This window comes from Salvelinus alpinus, chromosome 27, assembly GCF_045679555.1.
Source record: "Salvelinus alpinus chromosome 27, SLU_Salpinus.1, whole genome shotgun sequence".
In the NCBI taxonomy this organism is placed as follows: domain Eukaryota; kingdom Metazoa; phylum Chordata; class Actinopteri; order Salmoniformes; family Salmonidae; genus Salvelinus; species Salvelinus alpinus.
This window is the reverse complement of record NC_092112.1, coordinates 25,648,705-25,668,076: the sequence shown is the minus strand read 5'-3', so window position 1 is coordinate 25,668,076 and position 19,372 is coordinate 25,648,705. Positions and strand designations below refer to the sequence as shown.

General features: G+C 43.7%; 1 pseudogene; it reads right to left on the bottom strand.

The window, feature by feature from the left end:
- The window catches only part of LOC139555854 (laminin subunit alpha-2-like), a 146,923-nt pseudogene that overhangs the window by 3,412 nt on the left and 124,139 nt on the right, over window positions 1–19,372 (bottom strand).

Below are 19,372 nucleotides of genomic sequence, written 5' to 3'. Positions count from 1 at the left end.
CTATTATGATTGTTTCCCCGGCTGGCTCGAGAGGTACATTAGGTGATCCCAGACCTTGTGCCAGTGTCCGTCGTTGATAATGTGTGGCATGCTGACGGAGGTGTTGCCGTGGCCCAGGTCGTAGCCGAGGTGGGCCATGCCCTCCTTCACCTGAATGGTGGCGAAGTCAGCGTGGTTGATCCTCGGCATGTAGAACACCAGGCCTGACTCTGCTGTGATCTGCAGCTCAAACTCTATGATTAGCCTGTAAGCAAACAGATTCACAACAGTCAGTCCAATATGATATTTACAGAACTGACTATTATGCATGATCTAGAAAAGAAAGGTCTCATTGGGACTTTTCAAAGCAATGAAAACTCTATATACCTGTTCTTGACCTTTGTGTCATCAAATTCAAATGCAACATGGCTGTTTTTGGAAAACCCAAACTGTTTGGCTTTTTCTAAGACCACTGGAGATTCCTCGGCAGCACGGGAGGCCTGTAGGGGACGGGGGAGTAGCAGTCATCTTAAACGATTCATATTAGCTAACATGATCTCATTCAAAGAGTGCATTAAAAACACAATGCAAACATTAATTTTAATATGAATATAGTTGACCTGCTTTCTGTTTCTAGATGAAGTGCTATTCTAACGTGCCAATAGATGGTGCTATTGAAAAAGACATGGATTTGCTTTTGAGACTATCAGAAAATGTACATTTGTTTTTGCAAGGCCAACATCTGAATCACTTATTTTGTTCTGTTCAGAACATGAAGACATCCCTATTCCTCTGACCTTGCCTTATACAATCTCTCTCAATGTAGAATGGTCCTTTCTTTCTATATTCTTGTTGAGCCACGAAGGCTCCCATTGCTTAAAGACACATTTATTTTACACTGCATACACTTATTTCACACTGCAAACGGTACAGCATATATCATATATAGCCTGTTTATAAAGCAGAACTACTACAACCATATTGATTTACTTAGAAAGAAATGATCTTCTAAGAAAATCCCTATTGAACATCAAATGTCTTCTGGCAATACTACGAATATGGACATGGAAAGTTTGTGCATGTATATTTCACGAGCAACACATCTTCACACAGGAGGCTTGGTGTTGAAGGTCTATGGCTGAAATCCATTAAAATGAATGTTCCACAGACACACGTCTGATGTCACTGATGTCATGAATGGCGAAAGTCAGCACAGCCGGTAGCTAGAGGAACAGTGCTAAGAAAAAGATTACAGTATGATTACCGAAATGCACATCAGTTCTACAAGAAAATGTTGTACTACCAGTGGCAATACTGTAGCAATCTATTCATTTGCCTACAATGATACATACCATGGAGATATATCAAGAGAATATTTGAGGAAAATACAGGTGGTGTTGGCCAATGCAAGGCAGCTTGGTTAGCAGAGAATGAATGAGTCTGGAAGGATGGATGAGAGAGAGCGAGAGAGAGAGAGAGACAAACAGAGACAGAGCGAAGAGGACCGAGAGATCGAGACAGAGAGAGGACAGAAAGAGAGAGAGCGAGGAGGACAGAGACAGAGAGGAGGAAAGGGAGAGAGAGAGGAGGACAGAGAGACAGAAAGAGAGAGAGAGCAAGGAGGACAGAGCAAGGACAGAGAGAGTACTGCTACAGTACCTCAGCTGTCAGCCAGAGAGGATAGATGGAGCAGCGGAGCTATGAGAAAGAGCCCTGTCAACACTGCAGCTTTACCTATAAAGCAGACCTAATGGATTGGAAAACGGCCCATTCTTTATTCCAGCCACATCAACCTCTCTGATGGTGTATTTAGACTCAGGGCCAACCGGTCTGTCTGGCTTAGCTGTGCTGGGGACAGATGACAGCTCTTTATGGGGATAATATATCACTCCATCATAGGCGGGGAACTTAGTCCTTTAATGTGACTTTTTTGTCTTTTACTCCCTGATACCCATAGGAGTGGGACCTACAGTGGGAGATGAGAGGGTGTCGGGGTGGGTGGTGGAGCCTCAGGTAGGACCGTCTGGGACACGTCTTCTACCTTGGCCTTCTCTTCCTCATCAGGCTCCTTCTCTGGGAGGGGAAGCGGGGGAGGGGCCAGGTTGTTACACTGGCCGATCTCTGCGTTCTCAAAGGCCACGGGCTGGGAGAAGTCTGTGAGGCTGTAGGGCATGCACAAGCAAACAAACACACACATGGATGTGCACACACAAATACACACATACACACACAAATACACACACACACAGAGAGAGAGAGAGAAAGAAAGTGTGTTAATGGGTGATGATGTGTAATCAGTTGAATTATGAACATAGTTATCACAGAAGATAGCCCCATTAAAGCCAACTAAATATGGGTGAACTGTGTTTAGTCCACTGGGAAGCGAGAGAGAGCCCTGAGCCCAATGATAGGAATGTATTATCATCCAGAGACAAAAACAGTCAAAACAGGTCAAGGTGTCAAATGACTGCATTTACAACCTGTTTAACTGGGAGAAGCCAACGCACCATGAAACAGCTCACAAATACTTCACATGTACAACACTTCCCACATAGCCTTCCATTAATAACATCTACTAATAATGAGACAATATCTATGATCAGGATAATGAATCGTTATATGGAGATAATAGGCGCTGCTGAGAGATGTACATGGTACTGATCATGAGGTTCCAGATGCAGCCTTCGAAGGGGACGTTAGGTCTCTGGGAGCTGAACTCTACGTCAGCGGGGATATCCCCGATGAACAGTCTCTTGACGCCTATTAGCTGGTCGTTGGGAAGGGCCTGCTCCCTCTTCAGCTCCTCATCCACCTGGACTGCAAATGACCTGGACAGAGACACGCAGTACAGTGAGACATTTTGAGCCAGCTCTGTGTAGAAACAGCTAAAAACAAATGGCTTGAAACTAGTTCATTAAGACACAAGTTATTGTGCAATATGAGGCTGTGCAGTGTATAGCTGTGTGTGTGTGTGTGTGTGTGTGTGTGTGTGTGTGTGTGTGTGTGTGTGTGTGTGTGTGTGTGTGTGTGTGTGATCTTACCTGCCGCCCAATCTCTCAATGCGCAGGATGTGTTCTCTCCCGTCGTGCAGGATGCCCTGGTCAGGCTTGCGGACCACCTTGCGTGGGCTGTGGCTGCCTGTAAACACCAGCACCTCCAGGGCCCCTTGTTCAGCAACACAGCCAGGAAGGGCTGCAGGGGAGAAGAGAGGGTGCGTGAGGGGGGACCACCCAATCTAAATGACCAACACCACCTCAGCACAGTCTCAGGGACACAGGGTTATACAGAAAATCAATACATAAACACACTCAGTGCATAAAGCCATTGTTTAGAAGACACAATATGGAGCAAGTCAGGACAGGCTTCACACAATCTGGAGCAAGTCAGGACAGGCTTCATACAATCTGGAGCAAGTCAGGACAGGCTTCACACAATCTGGAGCAAGTCAGGACAGGCTTCACACAATCTGGAGCAAGTCAGGACAGGCTTCATACAATCTGGAGCAAGTCAGGACAGGCTTCACACAATATGGAGCAAGTCAGGACGGGCTTCATACAATATGGAGCAAGTCAGGACAGGCTTCCCACAATCTGGAGCAAGTCAGGACGGGCTTCATACAATATGGAGCAAGTCAGGACAGGCTTCACACAATCTGGAGCAAGTCAGGACAGGCTTCACACAATCTGGAGCAAGTCAGGACGGGCTTCATACAATATGGAGCAAGTCAGGACGGGCTTCATACAATCTGGAGCAAGTCAGGACAGGCTTCATACAATCTGGAGCAAGTCAGGACAGGCTTCATACAATCTGGAGCAAGTCAGGACAGGCTTCATACAATCTGGAGCAAGTCAGGACAGGCTTCATACAATCTGGAGCAAGTCAGGACAGGCTTCATACAATCTGGAGCAAGTCAGGACGGGCTTCATACAATCTGGAGCAAGTCAGGACAGGCTTCATACAATCTGGAGCAAGTCAGGACAGGCTTCATACAATCTGGAGCAAGTCAGGACAGGCTTCATACAATCTGGAGCAAGTCAGGACAGGCTTCATACAATCTGGAGCAAGTCAGGACAGGCTTCATACAATCTGGAGCAAGTCAGGACAGGCTTCATACAATCTGGAGCAAGTCAGGACAGGCTTCATACAATCTGGAGCAAGTCAGGACAGGCTTCATACAATCTGGAGCAAGTTAGGACAGGCTTCATACAATCTGGAGCAAGTCAGGACAGGCTTCATACAATCTGGAGCAAGTCAGGACAGGCTTCATACAATCTGGAGCAAGTCAGGACAGGCTTCATACAATCTGGAGCAAGTCAGGACAGGCTTCATACAATCTGGAGCAAGTTAGGACAGGCTTCATACAATCTGGAGCAAGTCAGGACAGGCTTGAATGTTCAAAGACAATAAGAACTTTATGCCCAGAAACATTAAGAAAAATCTGTTCAATAATGATGAAACCTCAGATACTTTGAGAAAGGAAGTCAACTTTACATAATTGCATACCGATATGCTTTTCAACCCTGAGGGCCTGTAGCGTTTATGTAAGTCCTCCATTTTTCTACATGCCTTGATTGGATTCTGTTTGGGCAGAGCTTCAAAGAAAGCGCAGCCCTCTCTGAAACATACTAGACGAGAAGTAGATTGATTTAAGTGCCTCTTGTTATGATTAAATTCTCTGTAATCAGTCCAGCGAGATGGTGAGCACATCCCACCACAGTGTTGGAATTGCAGACTAGCATGCACAGAGGGAGTTTGCCTGGGGAGAGTGAGGGAGAGTGAGGGGAAGTGCTACTGATACAATAACTATGGTCTGATTCAGCACGCGTTCCTTCTGTCCCCTGCGCAAATTGACAGAATGAACGACGAGGACACAGAGACAGACGAGGCCGACGTGTACTCATTCGAAATGACACTCACTTAATTTACTAGGTCTAATGATTTTTAAAGGTGACGGTCTGGACCTTTACTAAGGGTCATCGTTAAATTGGACGTGATCCATCAGAGGGCTGTTGTATAATGTATTTCTTACTAACGACACTTGCAGGGAGAATGTTAGAGGTTAAACCCACTATCATTTCCTGCAGCCACAGGCACTAATTGATGTGGTGGTCTGCAGATGAAGAGAAGGAGAGAGAGATGAAGGGTGCCCTAACAGAGACGTAGAAAGTCATATTTTAATCAAAACTGTCATCGCAAATCTCCCAGCCTTTAGCCCTCTGTGAAAGATTATCAATTTTTGTTTGCTGTCGGGTGAAAGTATAATCATTAAACCTCACAGGCAATCCATCTCTTTTATAGCTCATTTAATAAGGAGCCTCGCACACAGCAGGAGTTGATTATCAATGTGCTGTTAGTTTTTCAAAGCAACTCAGCCAGACAGCACAGTGCTCCTTATTCAATTACAGGAACCAAGAAACACCTCCAACAGCCATTCCAGTTCTACTGGGTAATAGGATCCAATGACTTATAATGAACAAGGAGGTGACATTAGAGGACTTGGTGCTGTGTTAGAATGCTTTGATAGTTGTAACACTGAAGTGAGTGTTTATATATATATATATATATATATATATATATATATATATATATATATATGTGTGTGTGTGTGTGTGTGTGTGTGTGTGTGTGTGTGTGTGTGTGTGTGTGTGTGTGTGTGTGTGTGTGTGTGTGTGTGTAGTGTATGTATGTATGCGTGTGTGTACGAGTGTATGTGTGTGTATGCGTGTATGCGTGTATGCATGTGTGTCTCTCATCCACCTCCTGTTACCTCCCCAGTCTGCCTGTGTCTCCTCTTGGGGAGTTGGAACTGGGAGCTGGTTCCATTGGTGCCCCCACTGCCAAACAGGATGATGCCCTTGTCACTCTTGGTTGCGAAGGACAGGCTGATCTCCGTACCAGCGTCAAAGGACATGGACTTCAGTTCCACGTGGCCTGGCTTGGAGAAGCTCACTGTATGGAGGTTATGTTGGCGAGAGAGAGACCAGTCATGATGTTCATTCACAGCACAATCAATTGAAAGTCATCAGTAATTGGCAGAGTTCTTTTTATAATCTGAATACTGTATAATAGTACAATATAATATAACACTGTGTTGTTCTGTTTATAATGTCCATATCAATTTCAGAGTTATATCGAACATAATAATAAACCTTGTCTGTTAGAGTGGAGTTTGTTAGCACAGTATGCATTTTCAGATGCATCGTCAGGCATTGACACAGGGTCCACAACAAATGGATATAGGCCTACTGAAGTGATTGTGAAATCTTGCAAACATTTTACAAACACAACTGAGACGTACAAACCAGCCGTTGCTGAATTAAAAATGACTACACTCTTTTACATTCTGTGTCTGTGGTGTGAACGTGTGTATAAATATTCTCCCTTAACTAAAATAACAACTTCAGAAGCAGCGATTTCTCTGTTATTTATATGCCTCACTCGTTTTTATTATTCTTGTTTTTCTTCGCAAAATGTTTGGCCATATTTGATGAGTGTGCCTGTACCTCTGAATAATGAAAGGGGTGATGAAAAGAAGAGGGTGATGAAAGAGGAGGAGTGCTAAACTGACCTCTACAGAGCAGCCTTTGGTCAGGCCGGTGTAGTCGGCGCTGCTCAGCAGGTTACAGGGGGATCTGGAAACCTCAATGTCTCTCATACAGCCAGCATACCTCTTCTTGGCAACCTCTGACCTGTAAAGAGAAGAGAGAGTTGTCTTAATTGCAATTTGGACTTCCCTTCTGTTCATTGTGGAAGCGCTGTCCTAGTTTTAGGAGCCAATGACTATGTGAGATAAACACCAAACTAAGACTGTATTCATTCTAAATTAATAAAGTCAGGTTTCTGTTTTAAGAACAATTATTTGGTATACCTTTAATCCGGTGTTATTCAAAAGCTATGAACCTTTATCTGAACAATCAGACACTAGCTTCTAGCTTCTGCGAAGCAGATATAAAGCTTCAGATAGGGCCTCATTGTTAAAGGCTAATTTGAAAATGTCAGCAATTTACCAGTAAATTCCACAGCATGCAAGAGAAGTAGTGGGGTGACAATATAGCAGTAGCTACTGAATGAAAAGGAGTGGAAGCTGTAGCCTATTGGTCCCCAGAACATGTACATTTGGACAAATATCTAAAACCATTGAGAAATGGAGGGTTGTTTACTGACTCAATTCTGATGACCAGCGTATATTGCATTAAAGCATCTACAATATATATATATATATATATATATATATATATTTAAAAAAATATATATATATATTTAACCTTTATTTAACTAGGCAAGTCAGTTAAAACTTCTTATGGCTGCAGGGGCAGTATTGAGTAGCTTGGACGAAAATGTGCCCAGAGGTGCCCAGAGTAAACTGCCTGCTCCTCAGTCCCAGTAGCTAATATATGCATATTATTATTAGTATAGGATAGAAAACACTCTGACGTTTCTAAAACTGTTTGAATGATGTCTGAGTATAACAGAACTCATATGGCAGGCAAAAACCTGAGAAAAAAACCCAACCAGGAAGTGGGAAATCTGAGGTTTGTAGGTTTTCAACTCATCGCCCATAGAATACACAGTGGGATATGGGTCAGTTTGCACTTCCTACGGCTTCCACTAGATGTCAACAGTCTGTAGAACCTTGTCTGATGCTTCTACTGTGAAGTGGGGCCGAAGGAGACGGGAATGAGTAAGGTCTATCATTAGCTGACCATGCTCTGACCATGCGCGTTCACATGAGAGGGAGCTCTGTTCCATCGCACTTCTGAAGACAATGGAATTCTCCGGCTGGAACATTATTGAAGATTTATGTTAAAAACATCCTAAACATTGATTCAATACATCGTTTGACATGTTTCTACTGACTGTTACAGAACATTTTGACATTTTGCCTGCTTTTAGTGAACGCGCTTCCTGACTTTGAATTTGTTTACCAAACACGCTAACAAAAATAGCTATTTGGACATAAATTATGGACATTACTGAATAAAACGAACATTTCTTGTGGAAGTGGGAGTCCTGGGAGTGCATTCCGACGAAGATCAGCAAAGGTAAGTGAAGATTTATAATGCTATTTATGAGTTTTGTTGACTGCACAATTTGGCGGGTAACTGTATGGCTTCCTTTTGTGGCTGAACGCTGTTCTCAGATGATTGAATATTGTGCTTTTGCCGTAAAGATTTTTTGAAATCTGACACAGCGGTTGCATTAAGAACAAGTGTATCATTAATTCTATGTAAAACATGTATCTTTCATCAAAGTTTATGATGAGTATTTCTGTTATTTGATGTGGCTCTCTGCAATTTCTCCGGATATTTTGGAGGCATTTCTGAACATGGCGCCAATGTAAACTGAGGTTTTTGGATATAAATATGAACTTTATCAAACAAAACATATATGTATTGTGTAACATGAAGTCCTATGAGTGTCATCTGATGAAGATCATCAAAGGTTAGTGATTCATTTTCTCTATTTCTGCTTTTTGTGACTCCTGTCTTTGGCTGGGAAAATGGCTGTGTTTTTCTGTGATTTTGCGGTGACCTAACATAATCGTTTGTGGTGCTTTCGCTGTAAAGCCTATTTGAAATCGGACACTGTGGTGGGATTAAAAAGAAGTGTATCTTTAAAATGGTGTGAAATACTTGTATGCTTGAGGAATTTTAATTATGAGATTTCTGTTGTTTGAATTTGGCGCCCTGCACTTTCACTGGCTGTTGTCATATCGATCCCGTTAACGGGATTGCAGCCATAAGAAGTTTTAATATCAAATTCTTATTTAGAATGAGCTAAGTAAGCCTACTTTTGTGAAGTAAATGCATGGTAACTTGTATGATAAAACCAAGGTACCAGGGATGCTTTAGAGAGTAATGGGCTATGCTAAGTACATGCAAAAGGTGATACAGTAATCTTTAACAGTACATATATTACCTTGCTTTAATACTGTAGGAGCAAAAGATACAAGTATATGCATATTAAGACAAGTATGACACACGTAGACAGAAACTTAAAAAGTATATTCAGTTCTCCATGTGTGATTTAAAAGGGTTACCACTTCTATAAGACCTATAGAATATACTTCTCATACTGCCGAAGACTGTGAAGGTCATATCTACATAACCTATTGTTACTGTTTATGTGACAGTTCCAAAAGAGTTAACACCAGAGAGGCCAGCGACAATGTGACACTGACTCAAGGTCCGGCAGCAGACAGAGGTGTTCTAATGGACACTCAAGTCTTTGTCTGTTTGTCCGTCTGTTAATCTGGCTACCTATATGCCTTGTCAACCCTCAACTTTATGGCCAAACGTGACAATATGAGAAGAACAGGAACAAACACTAACAGAATGTACAGTACTGAGTGTCTGAGCAAAACACGGAGCAGAGGTGTAAACAAAAGCTATCCGAGGTATACTTTAGTTGAAGAAAGTTCCGAATGACCATATTGGGATTTCTTACAGACCTTTACACATGTTAACCCAAGTGAGATTGATGATCAAAGGTAGTGTTCAGTATGCAGACCCAGAGTGAAGTGTGTGTGTGTGTGTGTGTGTGTGTGTGTGTGTGTGTGTGTGTGTGTGTGTGTGTGTGTGTGTGTGTGTGTGTGTGTGTGTGTGTGTGTGTGTGTGTGTGTGTGTGTGTGTGTGTGTGTGTGTGTGTGTGTGTGTGTGTGTGTGTGTATATAAAAACTGAATTAGTAGTATTAGGCCCTACTGTGGAGGTGATTGGCAAACCACCAAAGTAAATCCTCTCATCTTCCTTGAGGTTTAGCCCAGTGGCAGAGCCTTGAGATGACAAAACCAGCTTCTCCTCTTCTCTTCATTGGAGTATATGTCCACGATGGCCACCGTAGCTGGGGTGGGAGGAAACCAACAAGGGTAAAGGTATTACTTGCTTGTTCAACAATATCCTCCATTTGGCAAATCTGACCATAATTCTATCCTCCTGATTCCTGCTTACAAGCTAAAACTAAAGCAGAAAAAAACAGTGACTCGGTCAATAAAAAAGTGGTCAGATGAAGCAGATGGTAAGCTACAGGACTATTTGCTAGCACAGACTGGAATATGTTCCGGGATTCTTCCGATGGCATTGTGGAGTACACCACATCAGTCACTGGCATCATCAATAAGTGCATCGATGACGTCGTCCCCACAGTGAGTGTACGTACATACACCAATCAGAAGCTATGCATTACAGGCAACATCCACACTGAGCTAAAGGATAGAGCTGCCGCTTTCAAGGAGCGGGACTCTAACCCGGAAACGAATAAGAAATCCCTATGCCCTCCGACGAACCATCAAACAGGCAAAGCATCAATACAGGGCTAAGATCGAATTGTACTACACCGGTTCTGGCGCATGTCGGATGTGGCAGGGCTTGCAAACTATTACAGACTACAAAGCGAAGCACAGCTGCGAGCTGCCAAGTGACACGAGCCTACCAGACGAGCTAAATTACCTCTATGCTCGCTTCGAGGCACGTAACACTGAAACATGCATGAGAGTATCAGCTGTTCCGGATGACTGTGTGATCACGCTCTCCGCAGCCGATGTGAGTAAGACCTTTAAACAGGTCAACATTCACAAGGCCGCAGGGCCAGATGGATTACCAGGACGTGTACTCCGAGCATGCGCTGACCAACTGGTAAGTGTCTTCACTAACATTTTCAACCTCTCCCTGTCCGAGTCTGTAATACCAACATGTTTCAAGCAGACCACCATAGTCTCTGTGCCCAAGAACACTAAGGTAACCTGCCTAAATTACTACCGACCCGTAGCACTCACGTCTGTAGCCATGAAGTGCTTTGACAGGCTGGTCATGGCTCACACAGAAACCCTAGACCCAATCCAATTTGCATACCTCCCCAACAGATCCACAGATTGCACTCCACACTGCCCTTTCACACCTGGACAAAAGGAACACCTATGTGAGAATGCTATTCATTGACTACAGCTCAGCGTTCAACATCATAGTGCCCTCAAAGCGTATCGCTAAGCTAAGGACCCTGGGACTAAACACCTCCCCCTGCAACTGGATCCTGGACATCCTTACGGGCCGTCCCCAGGTGATAAGGGTAGGTAACAACACATCCGCCATGCTGATCCTCGACATGGGGGCCCCTCCGATGTGCGTGCTCAGTCCCCTCCTGTACTCCCTGTTCACTCATGACTGCATGGCCAGGCATGGCTCCAACACCATCATTAAGTTTGCTGATGACACAGCAGTGGTAGGCCTGATCACCAACAATGACGAGACAGCCTATAGGGAGGAGGTCAGAGACCTGGCCGTGTGGTGCCAGGACAACAACCTCTCCCTCAACGTGATCAAGACAAGAGATTGATTGTGGACTACAGGAAAAGGAGGACCGAGCATGCCCCACTCTCATCGACGGGGCTGTAGTGGAGCAGGTTGAGAGCTTCATGTTCCTTAGTGTCCACATCACCAACGAAGTAACATTGTCCAAGCACACCAAGACAGTCGTGAAGAGCGCACGACAAAACCTATTCCCCCTCAGGAGACTGAAAAGGTTTGTCATGGGTCCTCAGATCCTCAAAAAGCTCTACAGCTGCCCCATCTAGAGCATCCTGACAGGTTGCGTCACTGCCTGATATGGCAACTGCTCGGCCTCCGACCACAAGGCACTACAGAGGGTAGTTCGTACGGCCCAGTACATCACTGGGGCCAAGCTTCCTCCCATCCAGGACCTCTATACCAGGTGGTGTCAGACGAAGGCCCTACAAATTTTCAAAGACTCCAGCCACCATAATCATAGACTGTTCTCTCTGCTACCGCAGAAGAAAACATAAATGTATTGTATAACATGATGCTATAAGACTGTCATCTGATGAAGTTGTCCAAAGGTTAGTGATTAATTTTATATCTTTTGCTGGTTTTTGCGAAAGCTACCTTTGCGGTGAATAAATGCGTTTGTGTGTTTGGCTATTGTGGTAAGCTAATATAATTCTATATTGTGTTTTCGCTGTAAAACACTTAAAAAAATCGGAAATATTGGCTGGATTCACAAGATGTTTATCTTTCATTTGCTGTATTGGACTTGTGATTTCATGAAAATTATATTATATGATATCCCTGTCCCGTTAGGCTAGGCTATGCTAGTCAGCTTTTTTGATGAGGAGGATCCCGGATCCGGGAGAGAGAAGCGGTAGAGGTTTTAAACTACACAGGCTCTAGAAACGTCAACTTGAGGGAAATGTTCTTTAAACTACACAGGCTCTAGAAACATCAACTTGAGGGAAATGTTCTTTAAACTACACAGGCTCTAGAAACGTCAACTTGAGGGAAATGTTCTTTAAACTACACAGGCTCTAGAAAAGTAAACTTGAGGGAAATGTTTTTTAAAGTACACAGGCTCTAGAAACATCAACATGAGTAAAATGTTTTACTGTATGTATTATGATGAGTGTGAGTGTCATCTTGTTTCTTCATGCGGGCCACAGTGAAAGATTTCCACCTGCCGTCGTTGTCTCTTGATGCTGAAGACCGAGCGGATGCCTGCGCCCAGGTCAAAACTCACCTTCACACAACCATCACTCAACTCAGCACTCATAAAGTCCTTCTGTCTCAGAGAGCAGGAGAGAGGGGAAGAGAAAGTGAGAGAGCGAGAAAGAGAGAGAGAGAGAGAGAGAGAGAGACTGAGAGAGAGAGTATATTGATCAATATTGATAAATGCTTTATATGTAACACATATTTAATAGTCTTCATTACTACTGAAGTTCAACAATTTGCCAGTCCTCGTTAAGATACAGGTGTGTGTATATGAGTGAGGTTACCGTATCCTTAGTGACAAAGTACATGAGCATGGAGTCGGTGGAGAAGGAGTGGAACTTGAACATGACGGTGGAGAAGTTGAGGTTCCATCTGGTGGGCTGGCTCACAGCAGCGTAGCCCTCCCCATCAGACTGTACCGTCCCCTCCGTGTCTGATGGCTGGGGGCTGGTGCACACACACCCAAACACTCAGCAACAATCAAATCGAAATCAAATCAAATTTGATTTGTCACATGTGCCAAATACAACAGGTGTAGTTCACCTTACCGTGAAATGCTTACTCACAAGCTTTTAACTAAAAATGCAGATCAAGAAATAGAGTTAAGAAAATATTTACTAAATAAACTAAAGTAAAAAATAAAGTAAAAAGTAACACAATAAAATAACGAGGCTATACACATGGAGGTACCAGAACCGAGTTAATGTGTGGGGGTACAGGTTAGTCGAGGAAGTTAACTTTTAGTACATCAAAGATTGTATAGTGAACTTTAGAGTGAAAGGTTTCTGAAAGTATATGAGATCTTTTAAAAAAGTGAATCAAGTCCATACACTATAAGAGTGTATTCAATGTGATATGATCATACAGACCAGACCTAATTAAACCACACATCCTTTGCAGTCTCCTTCTCTCTCTCTGTAGTTCCACAGGCTGATAGGTTTGTTGTCCAGGTATGTCACTCCCATACACCGGGAGAAAGTAATGGTTTTGACCGCGTCCATTTTCTACAGGACAAACAACGAAACGCATAGTGAATACAATTGCATCTACCAAAATAGAAACGGGTAAAAATGACTAAATGGCTCCGGGATAAACTACTGTATGACAAAGTGATATCAGCTACCTTCACACTGCCCAACATGCAACCGACAAACAGGTAGGCATTCTGGTCCACATCCAGGATAGTATAGCCTTCAGGGGAGGTGCCACTCTTAGAGGTGGGCATGATGCCAGCTCTGGGACCCTCCAGTGCATGGACAGAGATGGTGCCATTAATTCCATTCCTGGGACCAAAACAGAAAACATCAGACGAGAAGTCTGATCTTTGAATAATAAGCTTACCTGGCACAATCAATGCTAAAATATGAATGAATTAATAAATAAACTGATAGACAAATCTCTCTATCCCTGTATAATCTTTGCTCTGAAAAATATCTGGTATAGAAAATCAATAACAATGGTATTCTACCGTGAGGCCTCGATGCGATGCCAGTTGCCGTAGTTTATAGTCATGTCAGGGTACTCCACGTTACCCATTCCGGGTAATGATGAGCCAATAAGATGCAGCACTGCAATCTCCTATCTGATAACATTACAGGTCCATTACTATTCTGTCTCTCTTGGTTGCTGTAGTGTAGTGTAGGTAGCACAGTGCAGGAGAACAGAGCAGGACACATTAGAATAAGATACTGGGGAAGAATCACAGGCAAATCAAGAGATGAACAACAGTAGTGTGATTTCCCCAGGGAAATCAGTGATGAAGACAGATTAAATAGTCCGGTTTGAACTGGCGGCTAATTGCTGTGGCTGCTGTTGCAGTACATAGAGGCAATATCACCTACTCTCTCCTGGGGATCACACAGGGAAACAAATAACCTTTTATTATTTTCTCTCTGACTTTAAGATAATTGGTATTTATCTAGTATGTTGGGAAGTAACCACTGGTGGAATGATTTCAAATGAATTGGCCAACAACACATTACACATCCCAGAATAGAGATGAGCCAAATCTAAACACTAAATGGCCCTAATATGTTACGTTTCACACACATTATTTGTTGCCCTGAGGTTTCCCTTATTATGGTTCAGTGATTTACTGGGGGATTGTATCCACACACACACACACACACACACACACACACACACACACACACACACACACACACACACACACACACACACACACACACACACACACACACACACACACACACACACACACACACACACACACACACACACACACACACACACACACACACACACACACACACACACACACACACACAAAAGGTGACAAACATCCCAGTGTGGTGCTATGTCCTCTGACTCACGTATTTGGCACTGCCCAGGTAGAAGAGTCGGTTATCAGGGGAGGTGGTCCTCACATTCACACTGATGGTGTTGTAGCGACCCTTCTTGATTTCTGGTCCATATGCACGGACACAGTCTCCCCCGGAGGACACAGACACTTTCATCTGTGGAGAGAGACATCACATAGATCACCAGACAGAGAGCACTTAAAAAGCCCAAGGAACGCTCAGGGATCTTCTATTCGATGTGTCTATTTCCACTGAATCCATAGATGCCCGCTATTAGTCTGTGAGGTGGACGGAAGCTGAGCTACAGCGGTGTTTGTAACGTCTGTAAAGCAATGATTGTATGCTGTAAAGTCTGACCGATTTTAGCTACAAACTGTTATGATCCCATTCTGAAAATGTTACTCTCAGGAACACCGATATGTTTTCTTCTAGCATGCTCTCAAGCTAATACCAATGACAAGGCCCAAGGAACACTCAGGAAAACACAATTGTGTAGTGACAGAAGTAAAATACAAGGTCCTTTAGAGGCAAGAGAATTTTTATTTTATTTTACACTTTTGTAAAAAAGAATTATAAAAAAAAGCCTTGACATTGATTGAATTTTTCTTTTTTGAACAGAGCCTTCACTCAAATGGTGGCAATGCATGTGAACCACAGGGTAAAGCTGGGTGGATGGATTTACAGGGAGGTGACTTCATTTTCATCACTTTAGGAAGAACCAACTGTGTGTGACTGAACTCTCCTAGAAAGATTTGTGAATCGTGATTTCTGTGATGACACAATGGCACAATTAGCAGAATGGCCATCTTAAAAGCCACTGATTACAGCTGTGAAAACAGGGGAAGTTGAGAACGAGAGAGAGGGATGGAGAGGAGGAGTGTGACTCACGGAGTTGGCCTGCTTGCGCGCCTGGTTGATCAACTCTTTAATCTGGGAGATATTTTTCTTCAGGTGGTCCGGTAGCTCCTGGATGGGCTTCAGTTCCTCCATCAGTCTGTCTGCCTTGTCTTTCAGGTCCTTCACCTTGGGCCTCGCTGCATGGACTGATAGACACACACGGGCACACACACACACCACGCATGCAGAAGCAGACACACACACGCAAGCACACACCCACACAGGCAGACAGAAACACACACACATAGGCACAAACAAACACACGCGCGTAAGGACGCACACGCCACGCCACGCCACACCACACACACACACACACACACACACACACACACACACACACACACACACACACACACACACACACACACACACACACACACACACACACACACACACACACACACACACACACACACACACACACACACACACACACACACACACACACACACACACCAGTCTAAAAACATCCCTCTTCCTTATTAACTACTGTAGCACGTTCACAGCCACTGCTTTCTGTGAGCCAGGCCTATTAGTCAGAGATCAGCGGAGAGATGTCGGCATCTTAATCACTTATTTAGAAGCATCAAAGGTAAAGAGCTAAAAGCTGTTATGAGAAGAAAGATTGCTATGCATTCAAGAAGGCCCTGACGAAGGCCATGCAGCCGAAACGCGTCAGATTTTTAAAACTTTGTTTCTATTGAACATGCCATACAAATAAAGGCATTTTAATTAATTATATAAAGAGTGCCTTGGTCCTCCTTTCTTATTGACATGCTTATAGCTGTTGGGTTTCAAAAGAAAAATTGGACAGAAAGAAAAGAATATGTGAGATACAGAATTATACAATGTCATTGTGTGAGACAAACGTGCCAGAGTAATACAAGTTTGCATTTTGAGTCAATCAGCTCATGATATGGCACAGACAATCATTTCATATACAGTAGATACTGTAGCTAAGGCTTGACTACCCTTAAGAACTACAACACCCAGAAGATCTCTTACTGTTTTTCCTCAGGATCCTGGATCATGTTGTTAGCCTTGTTGACGTCGTCCTCCAGCTTGCTGTTGTTCCTCTGCAGGCCCATCAGGTACAGGTTCATGTCTCTCATTCTGGCCAGCACATTGTTGGCTGTGTTGTTGGCATCTCCTGCCTTGGACTTGGTGGCCTGTAGCTTAGCTGCTGTATCTGAACGATACAGTATGTACTCATTTAATCTTGAAAGCAATAATCAAAGTCTTACTGTAAATCAGAGAGAGAACGGTAATCCAACATGGTACGGACTATTGAAGGTAGTCAGTCATACATGACTTACAGAAACCTTTCTGTGAACTGCTGCTCACCTTTCAGATGTTTCTACTGCACCCTACAGCCTGTCTGTCAGTTTCCTCAGTGACTGATACCTTCCCATATTTAACCTGGATTGTGCTGCTTCGACATCTGTCATGTTGGATCTATAAGCATTTCACTACACCCGCAATAACATCTGTTAAACATGTAGACAGGTATGTGACCAATAACATCTGCTAAACACGTATACAGGTATGTGACCAATAACATCTGTTTAACACGTATACAGGTATGTGACCAATAACATCTGCTAAACACGTATACAGGTATGTGACCAATAACATCTGTTTAACACGTATACAGGTATGTGACCAATAACATCTGCTAAACACGTATACAGGTATGTGACCAATAACATCTGTTAAACACATATACAGGTACAGTATGTGACCAATAAAATGTGATTTGATTTGAGGATGTCCTCTAACCTAATACCTACACCACTATACTACTATCCATCCGCTCTGGTCCCACATCCTGGGCTCAGCCTGATACATTTCTCCAGCAACATCAATGAGAAATATTTAACTTCTTCCTTTAAAATAAAAGTCATTTTATAGTGTTGTTTGTGTGCTTACCATTGGGGATTGCATTCAGCTTCCCTAATGTATTGTCGAGATCTTTCAGTAAGCCCTTGTTCTTCAAGCCACCAGCTGTCACCCGGGCCTGGAGACTGCCCACCCTCTCAGCGTTCTCTGAAACACAAAGACCGCACCCTCCGCTTGGTTAGCAAACAGTCCTCAGAAAACACAGTTCCTTTAAATATTTCTGCCGTTTATCATCACAGTTGGTGGGTGTTGTATGGGGGGGGGGACTGGGTTTACCGTTCACATCGCTCCTTAACTTATTGGCTTCGTTCCACAGTTGAACGCTCCTCTGAACAGAGTTCTTGGCGTTATTCTTCAAAGAGCCTTTAGGTCCTGAGGCCTGTGTGTGTGTGTGTGTGTGTGTGTGTGTGTGTGTGTGTGTGTGTGTGTGTGTGTGTGTGTGTGTGTGTGTGTGTGTGTGTGTGTGTGTGTGTGTGTGTGTGTGTGTGTGTGTGTGTGTGTGTGTGTGTGTGTGTGTGTGTGTGTGTGTGTGTGCACCAAGAATGTAAGTGTGATTATCAGAATAATGCATTCTACAGTGACGGAAGAAACATACAGTGGTACTACGTACATACATACATACAGTGGTACTACGTACATACAAACATACAGTGGTACTACGTACTCCTGGGTACTACACAATGTGCAAACACTACAAATTCCTCATAGAGAGAACCCCAGGTAAATACGTCTTTGTTTCTTAGAGTATTCATCATAACTGAATATATTAAAGTACATCAATTAATAAAAAAATACCAACACAGTTTGGAAAACGACCGTAGTCTTTTTCAACATTGTATTAATAATGTGTGGAGTATAAAGCAGTGTTTTTGAACAGAGGACACACGGCCTGAGGAGATTTTCCACAGAGGGGACCAATGTTCCCACATTGGTGTGACTTCTGAGCCTCTCCCTCTCTCCTTTAGAGAGAAGAAGAGAAGAAGAAAGAGAGGGGGAAAAGGTTTCTCTTCACCTCCGCTGGCTCCTGCTGCATGAGGGAGAGTCACGATAATAAGGACGACAGCGCTGGGACTTTGATCTCACAGCGTGACAAATGGAAATGAATAAGGAAATGCAAAAACGTTTGAACGCCAAATCTCTGCTGCTCAGCACATTAGAGACAGAGGTTCCTCTTTGAATCCTTACACTCACGCACGCACACACATACACACACACACACAGACAGGGTAAAGGGGTGATGTGTGCGTAGGTGTGTGTGTGTGCATGCTCTCACCAGCTGAAGGACCTCTGTCCCGCGTTCCCTGGCCTGCTTTGCCTCTGTCAGCCTCCTCGATGATGTTGCTGTATGCGTTGAACGCAGCCGCGGCGTTAAAGGACAGGTTCTTGGCTTCCGCCAGGATGCTGTGAGGAGGCAGCAAGAGACTTGGTTAGGACACCATCCAACACATGAACATAATATTCAAGAACAACAATTACATTCAATCCACCATATCATTATAATAGAGGTACAGCAAACAAAAGTACTACCCGTCTAATGTATGTGTGTCTGTCTGCCTGTCCCGTACCTGTCCAGGATGCCAGAGGACTCGTTGAGCTGGGCAGCATGGTTCTCAGCGTCCTGCAGCAGGTCAGTCAGGGTGTTGTCACTCAGGCCCTTGGTCAGACGGCTCACCCTGTAGTCCAGGTGCTCATGGAGAGAACCCAGCTCACGCTCCATCTCCTACAGATCCTACACAGATAGAGAGAGAAAGAGGAAGAGAAAGAGAGAGAGACAGACAGAA